The following is a 7,490-nucleotide window of genomic DNA, read 5'->3' on the forward strand; positions in this document are numbered from 1 at the left end:
CAGTATAATTACGATGGTAAAACATTGGTAATTTTTACTGATATTTTTACTATTGCATAACCTAACCCCATTCGCACTTGAGCCCTCCCTCTATTAATGCCTATCCCTAGCTGGCCACCCGAACCAATGCCTAACCCTAACTAATCCCTGCACCCAATGCCTAGCGCTAACCGATCCACTGCTGCAAAATGCCTAACCCTAACTGACGCCTCCCCAACTGAAGCCTAACCACAACCATATCCGCTTCAATCCCCGCCATTTCAATGTTGATTCACCACTAATTGCCCATCGCAGACTAGCTTGCAGGCGCAGTTTGGCCCCAGCGCATGCTATTTGATCGTGTGGCTCTAGCACCTAAATTAAAAGGTATAGCCGCTAATGATCACTATTAATATAGGTGCCTCTTGCACACCCTTTTTACCTGTTTCATTGTACAGAGCCCAGACAGCCCAGGCAGATTTAGCATAAACTACAGTATATGAGTAGGGGCAATCAAAATGTATGAGGGTAAATGGAAGGAATGTACACTCCAATCTAAAGCTTAATTTTTCATATAAAAGTATAAATTTTATTAATACATAACAAACACTGAAAATTTAAATCTAAAAGGTGTACACCCACGAGGTAGATAGCCGGCCCTATCCTACATACCACTCAATCATGCATCCATTTTCCTTCATATTAACATTTTAAAATGAGTAATATATCAATTTAAAGGATGGGAATAAAGTTTAGAGTCAATAAAACACATTTTTTTATAGCAAAATATATATATCTACATAGAAAGAGGGACAATGATGAGGAAAGAGGCACAGAGGGACAAGGCTCCCAAAGAGGGACTGTCCCTCTAAAACAGGGACAGTTGGGAGCTATGCCAACTGCCATGCTCCTAAACGACACTGATTTCCAAAAGCATAAGATTTTATGGTAGCATTAGAGAGGCAAAGTTCGAATACTTTTTTTCATACTGCAGTGCATTGAGAAATTGCAAAATTATTTTTGACACATTTATTAAATGGCAAAAATAATAGCGCATTAATCTTTACACTAATGCAAAAAAGGGAAATAAAACATTGCATGGTAAAAAAAAAAATTGGATTTAAAGAAAAAAATTGTACTCAACTTTCCTTATGCCCGGTTCCAGTACAGATTGGTAGTCCAGGTTATTATTATTATTTAGTATTTAAAAAGCGCTGACATCTTCCGCAGTGCTGTACAGAGTATATATTGTCTTGACACTTAGGTCACATGCAGTTAATTCCATTTCCAGTCTCTTGACTCTCTGGAGCACAAATATTGGTATTTTACAATATTTAGCCTAGGCTATTTAGCAATGCATCCTTCTGTCCCGATGCACTCTGGGAGATCAGGGCCCATGTGCAATTATCTTTTTCTCCTGGGTTTTCTCCTAGGAGATAATTTTTCATCTTCAATTTAAAATAACTTTTCAGTACTTTGAAACTGAAAAAAGTACCAAAAAGTAGCTGAAAAAATGCTATCAAAATTATTTTGAGTATTTTCTTGCTTGCTTGTGGCTTGAATGGCATTTTATTGCTAAGGTGTGATAATATCACCTAGGAGAAAACTTAGGAGAACAAGTATAGGCCCAGGGGCCATATGAAATTAACTTTTTCTCCTGAGTTTTCTCCTAAGTGATGTTTTCAAACTTGTCAGTAAAATGCCTTTTAAATCACCATCAAGCAAGAAAATACTTACAATAGTTTTTATAGTACCTTTTCACCTAATTGTTGGTACTTTTTCAATTGCTAAGTGCTCAAAAGTTATTCTAAATAGAGGATGAAAAATTATCTCCTAGGAGAAAACGCAGGTATAAAAGTGAATTGCATATGGCCCCAGGTGTGGTTTCTGCTCACTTCATAACAGTCAACAAGCAAACACCCCACTGTGATGCACCGTGCCAGCAGTAAAGATTTTGCCACTTATGATAAATTGAAGAATGTAAATCAGGCTGTGAAAACATTTGACAATGGACAAATACTGAGTGAATAATTTCTAAAGTAATATTGCAAAGGAATAAGCTATTTTATTCATTACGTTATTTTCAGTAACTGTCTTCTTTGAAGAGAATCTGTACTGTGAAAATCTTACATAAATAAAAGTACCAGCCTGCTTGTTGTCCTCTCCTAGCTCCCTCTGTGACATTTTCGCCGCTCCCGCTGCTTTCCTGGTGATAAAATCACTGTTTTATTCATTGTTTTTGTAAACATGAAGATGGCGCCAAACAGGAAATACATCATCAGAGCAGGTGCCTGTTTGCAGAAGCTCCTCTCAAATGTGACTTGATTGCTGGAATGTTACTCCCACGTGTTGTCTTAGCTGCTTGTCTGAGCTGTGCACTGATCTCTCTGCACTCACAGCTGTTTGAAATGTCTAAGCTCCACGAGGCTTGCAGAGACGCTGGCTGTGAGCAGAGACAAGCCTGTGACTCATACACACACAGGAGAGCCTGCAGGGGGCATGCAGTGGGCATGCAGGGGACTTGCATAACTTCTCCCTATCACAGCAGAGAGAGTGCATTCCTCTTTGTCTCGACAAGGCTCGACAAGAAAAGAAGATTAGATCTATTACAGAGACAGTACAACTAGAAAAGGCTGCAGTAAACCAGACCACATTAGAACAGGTATAGGAACTTATAGGATGGAAGAAATAAGGCTGAAAATTTTGTTACAGAGTCTCTTTAAACCGGTTTTGCATTGTTGACTGATAATATGGCGTTTCACCAGCAGGTTGCAATGTGAGCGAAAACCCAAACTGCCATAGCATATTAAAGAATGTGAGAGCACGCAGACGTGCAGATTTCATCACCGCCAGTTTTGCTACCACTGGATCTCTGGGCATCCGACCAAAACTACTGGACTAAAATGAAACAAAGGATAGAAAGGAGACACAGTGGATTAGCAAAAATTCATTATATTGGACTACAAAAGAAATTCAGAAGAAAAATAATCCTCAAATCTGCTCTCCTGAATAAAATTCTCAGTAGCAATTCGCAGGTAACCCAGGTAATAAATAATGCATTTGATTATGAATAGGCCCATCTAGCAACCACAAAGGTGATACAGAGATGGCTAGACTGAAGTTTACTGGCACCATTTGGCAAAGGCAATGAGCATCTATGCAGAGCCTGTACCAAACCACAATAGGAAGATTTAAAAAATACAGATTCCCACCAACAACCTACAGCATATGTAAAACGATTTTCTCCTGTAGGACTCAATGCACATAAGCATGGCCCAGACCAGTAATTGGTTGATTGGTAAATTTAGGTATTGAGGAAGAGTTCTATAAGTCCGCAAATGTCAGTCTAAACCAGGGCCGGGCCGAGGCATAGGCTGGAGAGGCTCCAGCCTCAGGGCGCAGTGTAGGAGGGGGCGCACAATTCATTCAGCTGTCATTCCTAATTGTGTTTGAAGCAGAAAGAAATAAGAAACAAGGAGATACATGGAAGTGACTACAAGCCAGATAACTGGAGATTAAGGTGTTGGGGGCCCTGGGGTGCTTCTTAGTCTAATAGAAATCAGTGTGTGGCTGCTGGGGTGGAGGGATGGAGGGGTGCACTTTGGTGTCTCAGCCTTGGGTGCTGGAGGACCTTGTCCCGGCTCTGGTCTAAACGTGTCTTTTCAGTCTGGATTTTAATAACTCCAGGCATGAGGCTGTCTTTCCTGGGTGTGGAAGGGAATTCCAAAGGCTAGGGGCAACATGACAGAAATCTATGGCTCCAAAGGTTTTGTAATGCAGTCTGGGATTGACCAAGTTTATGGATCCTGCTGATCTGAGGTTGTGAGAGGTGTTGGGCAGTTTCAGCAAGTCCTTCATGTATCTAAGGCCCCAATTGTGTAGGGATTTGTATGTCAACAGTCCAATCTTGAAGAGTATTCTCCATTCTACTTGTAGCCAGTGCAGTGTGCGATGTATTGCTTTAATGTGACAGTGGAGAGGCTGGTTTGTTAGCGATCTGGCAGCGACATTCTGTACTAGTTGCAGGCGATACAGGTCCTTGTTTGGAAGGCCTGCATAGAGGGCATTGCAGTCGTCCAGCCGTGATGTGATGAAGGCGTGAACAGGGGTTGGAAGTTTTTAACAAATTCATAAGTTGCTAAAACACCATCTGTGTATAAAGTGAGGGGATGATGTAAATAGGCAGGCATGGCCCTCTACAGAAAAATTAAGGAAACATTTACTACAGTTAACCTTTTCCCGACCGCGTCACGCCGATGGGCGTGACCGTGGCGGCAGCCCCAGGACCAGCTAACGCCGATTGGCATAAAGTCCTGGGGCAGCAGTTTGCAGGATATTGCGCGCACCTCCTGCCTGGTGGGCGGCGCCATGTATTTACATGTACAGCGCTGCGATCAGCAGCAGCGCTGTACTGGGGACAGCCGTGTGACACGGCTGTCCCCCTGGGGCACATGAGAGCAATCGGCTCTCATAGACAGAAGCCTATGACAGCCGATCGCTATTATTGGCTGGCCGGGGGGTGGGAGGGATCAAAGAAAAAAAATAAGAAGAAATAGTAAAAAAAAAAAAAATAGAAAAATAATAACATAAATATTTATTTTAAAAAAATAAACAAAGGGGGGGGGGCGATCAGACCCCACCAACAGAGAGCTCTGTTGGTGGGGGGAAAAGGGGGGGATCACTCGTGTACTATGTTGTGCGGCCCTGCAGCTTGCCCATAAAGCTGCAGTGGCCATTTTAACAATAAAAGGCCTGGTCTTTAGGGGGGTTAAGCACTGCAGTCCTCAAGAGGTTAAAGTAAATTCAAAGCTGCAAGAGGTCCCACAAAAAGCAGGACCAGGGATTTGTATTTATATATCATTGACATACTCTTCAGCACTTCACAGATTATTTAGTCGAGTCACTAACGTTCAGGCGCTCACAATTTAATCCCTACCATAGTCATATGCCCATCATAGTGCAAGGCCAGCTTTGTGGGAAGCCAAATAACTTATCTGTATGTTTTTGGGATGTGAGAGGAAATTAGAGTGGGAGTAGGCTCATGCAAACATTGGGAGAATATACAAACTCCATGCGGATAGTTTCCTGGCCCCAGTTCTGACCAAGGACCCAGCGCTGCATGGTGAGAGTATAATACACTGTACTAGTAGTACTGTGCCACCCATTTTTATCATTTTAACCCCACAGTTTGTGATTACAGACTACGGCCCTTATTCACTTCACTTTTTCTCCTCAGTTTTCTCCTAGGTGATATTTTCACAGCTTATCAATACATTGGCCTCAATTCATAAAGCATTACCACATGAAAAACTGAAATTACCGAGCAGTGAGGGAAATTACCGACTTGGCTGTAGTTACCTCCAACACATGTCAGTAAATTGTCATCAAATGTCAATTCATAAAGCCTTCAACAAGCGGTAAGCCTGACGATAGTTACTGACACCTCTGGTGAGGCGTTAACAATGCAAAGTGCAGGGAGCCAAAAGTCTGTGCAGAGAGCCGTCTGTGTGAGTCATCTGTGCATAGAGCCGTCTGTGTGAGTCATCTGTGCAGGGAAAGTCCATGAGAGTCATCTGTGCAGAGAGCCCTCTGTGTGAGTCATCTGTGCAGGGAACCATCTGTGTGAGTCATCTGTGCAGAGAGCCGTCTGTGTGAGTCATCTGTGCATAGAGCCGTCTGTGTGAGTCATCTGTGCAGGGAAAGTCCATGAGAGTCATCCGTGCAGAGAGCCCTCTGTGTGAGTCATCTGTGCAGGGAGCCATCTGTGTGAGTCATCTGTGCAGAGAGCCGTCTGTGTGAGTCATCTGTGCAGGGAGCCGTCTGTGTGAGTCATCTGTGCAGGGAGCCGTCTGTGTGAGTCATCTGTGCAGGGAGCCGTCTGTGTGAGTCATCTGTGCAGGGAGCCGTCTGTGTGAGTCATCTGTGCAGGGAGCCGTCTATGTGAGTCATTTGTGCAGGGAAAGTCTGTGTGAGTCATCTGTGCAGAGAGCCGTCTGTGTGAGTCATCTGTGCAGGGCAAAAGAGAGATATAGCCACACTGCTCTACCTCTCCTTCAAAGGCAGCTGGGAAAATCTTTATAAATTAGCACACAGACCGGGAAAATACACAGTGCTGAATTTTTCCTTCCAGATTTTTTTTATCGTACTGCTTTTATAAATCGATGCCAATGATTTTTAAGCCCTCAGCAAGCAAGAAATTGTTATTTCCACAAAGCTGACAAAATGCTGGGTAGTGCGGCACTCTCTTAGGCTTGTGGAAAGTAAAACATGGTGAAAAATGATGCTGGCGTCTTGAATCAGCTGTGCCCTGGACATGTGCTCTGTCAATTCAGGATAAGAAAGACAAACTGTAGATCCACAAGGAGAAACAAAGCATGTGCACCAGTGATGATTTAATTTCTAGTTACAGCATGCAAAACATATACAGTTCGCCAAATACCTTCTGTCGTGTGTAACTGGATCTAGTCCACCCACCTCCACTCCCACTGCTGCACTAGATCCTGCTACACACGGAACAATGAGGGATGGGGATCAGAAAAGGTGGCAGCCTGGAGCCTGGACACCAGCCTTATTTGTTTTGTGGATGATTCGTCTCTGGTAAGTACACTTGTGGGATTAGAAGTAGGGTAATTTTTTGAAGGATTAACATTTGGGAGGACGTTCTCAGTTTTTTTTTTTAACCCAAAATCAGTTATTTCTGGGTTGATGAAGGAGAGACACACTCATAAAAGCTAAGCCTTCAGAAAACTACTGTGAGTCAGGAATTAAAAGCATATTACATGCAATGCTCAACAAAGAAAAAACACTTTGTTAAATAAGATCAAAATAATCTTTCATAGTCATTTCATCTATGAGCACCTGCTGCAAACACATCAACCACCCTCTAATAATGGGCAGCATGGTGGCGTAGTGGTTAGCTCTCTCGCCTTGCAGCGCTGGGTCCCTGGTTGGAGTCCCAGCCAGGGCACTATCTGCAAAGAGTTTGTATGTTCTCTCCGTGTCTGCGTGGATTTCCTCCGGGCACTCCGTTTCCTCCCACATTCCCAAAAACATACGGATAAGTTATTTGGCTCCCCCTAAAATTGGCCCTACACTACAGTACTTACACTACATAATATAGACATATGGCAATGGTAGGGATTAGATTGTGAGCTCCTTTGAGGGACAGTTAGTGACAAGACAAAATATATATATATATATATATATATATATATATATATATATATATATATATATATATATACTCTGTACAGCGCTGCGTAATATGTCGGCGCTATATAAATACTAAATAATAATAATATAACATTTTTACACTTAAAAAGCACAATGGCCCATGCAAATTACATACATTTACCCACATTGTATTACAGCCCCTTAGCTTTCTGGTTTAATAAGTTTTTTTATTGAGCTTTTCAAACGATGTATACAGTATTGGTAAACAACATTGCCAAAGAGAAGTAAAAATTGTTAGAGTATAGAATTTTGACATAAGTAACATTTAACGGTTTAAA

Source organism: Hyperolius riggenbachi, chromosome 3 (assembly GCF_040937935.1).
Source record: "Hyperolius riggenbachi isolate aHypRig1 chromosome 3, aHypRig1.pri, whole genome shotgun sequence".
In the NCBI taxonomy this organism is placed as follows: domain Eukaryota; kingdom Metazoa; phylum Chordata; class Amphibia; order Anura; family Hyperoliidae; genus Hyperolius; species Hyperolius riggenbachi.